Genomic DNA, 1,559 nt, shown 5'->3' with positions numbered 1-1,559 from the left:
TGTAGCCAGAACAAATGGTTCTTCTTTCAAAGTACACTTGGGCAAATTTGTGAAGATCCAAAATTCTTCCTGTGGCTGTCACCAGTTTTCCTGGAAGAATGCCCACAGAGCTCCTTTTGTTATACCAGGAAGCCAAGCCTTGTCCAATAAGGGGCTGCTCATGCAGTCATCTGATCTCTCTGGCCAGGAACCACTACCTGCTCAAAACTCACTTTTAAGAGGCACATGAGATCATCTTCTCTATGGTTANGATCCCTTGTGTAGCATCCTCCGAACTGGTAAGCAAAGACTTCAGGCGTTGGCCATTAGCCGGTGTGGCCTAAGCTCACATTTCCTCAGCTTCTATGTTGTTTCCAGTTTACCACAAAGCCCTGGCTGATCACACATCACTTTCCACAGAGACNTCTGTCTTCTAAGCCCTCAGTCTCCCCTGTTCAACAGGACCTTCCTGGCCCTGCANTCTAGGCATGTATACTCTAACTTTTGTGGAGGGCTGATATTAGATCTTGTAATGTTCAGAATATATCTGCTTGGCACCATTACAATTCATGGTATTTATAATTTTGTTCACTTCATCTACTTGTTCTGCTGTGAGCTCCAAGAGGGCAATGAGGAGGATTGTGTAATTACTGCTTGTTAACAGCTGTACTAAGTGTGCTCAGTAGGCAGTATGCAGAGGAAGGTGCCAATCAGGAGACCCTGATTTGTGGAAGCAGCAGATGAGAGGTCAGAGATGCATCAAATGGGAGTTGGAGGAAGAAACCTTAAGGACAGTTGGGAGAAAACTGGCCCAAGGGCCAGGGGATCATGAAGACAAAGCAGACCAATTTGGTCTCCAACTGGATGGAGGTCAAGATGAGACAACACAGTGCCTCCAACCCAACCCCGGGTCTCTTAGGTTCCCACATCCCTCAGAGCAGAAAGTGGCGGTTTCAAACCCCCTTGGCTTTCTTCACACTCACCAACACTTGATGCTGAAGCAGCCACAACCTTGGTTCGAAAATGTCTGCTTTAATGTCTGAAGGGTGTGGGTAATTCCTGGGGTGTAACTTTCACTAGCCAATCATATGCATGCACTATGCCTAACAGCCGCTTTTGCCAGACTAGCTCACTGGCTCACAGAACTTTAGACTTTGCTCCTGACTTCTCAAGAAAAACAGTGTCCCCTTAGTGCTTGTAGAACACAAATCACCTTACTGTGGCCTTGAATACTCAGCTCACCTGGAGGATTCTCTTTCCATATCCCAGTCAGGATCCTGCCTCCTGAGCCTCCCCATGACAGAGACCCTTCCCCTTCCCCTCTACCATCTCAAGAGAGCCTACTAATAACGTCTTGTAGGGTGCTTCAATCAACCCCCACAGCTCCTGTGTTCATTTCTCACACTGTTAATGGTTATAAGCAACTGTGGGCTGCTTCTGACTTTCTGTTCCCCAACCTGCCCTGTATGTGATTTCCTGGGATCACAGGGTGTATGGGGGCAGTAAGCTGTATACTGCTTAAACGTTATGGCAATCTGAAGACTGTCATTTAGTTCCCAGTTTTGTGAGTAAACAGGTAG

At 47.0% G+C, this 1,559-nt stretch overlaps 1 long non-coding RNA gene across 1 annotated transcript in view; it reads right to left on the bottom strand.

Annotated features, from left to right (window-relative positions):
• Positions 1-1,002, bottom strand: part of LOC115030266 — a 14,947-nt gene extending 13,945 nt beyond the window's left edge. Inside the window, exon 1 of the long non-coding RNA XR_003835854.1 lies at positions 963-1,002. This is a non-coding gene — a long non-coding RNA (uncharacterized LOC115030266). The remainder of the gene's footprint in view (positions 1-962) is intronic.
• Positions 1,003-1,559: the final 557 nt, after the last annotated feature.

The sequence above is a fragment of the Mus caroli genome, unplaced genomic scaffold (genome assembly GCF_900094665.2).
Source record: "Mus caroli unplaced genomic scaffold, CAROLI_EIJ_v1.1 scaffold_19593_1, whole genome shotgun sequence".
NCBI lineage: Eukaryota > Metazoa > Chordata > Mammalia > Rodentia > Muridae > Mus > Mus caroli.
Note: the sequence above shows the minus strand (reverse complement) of the source record. Positions and strands in the feature narration are given on the sequence as shown.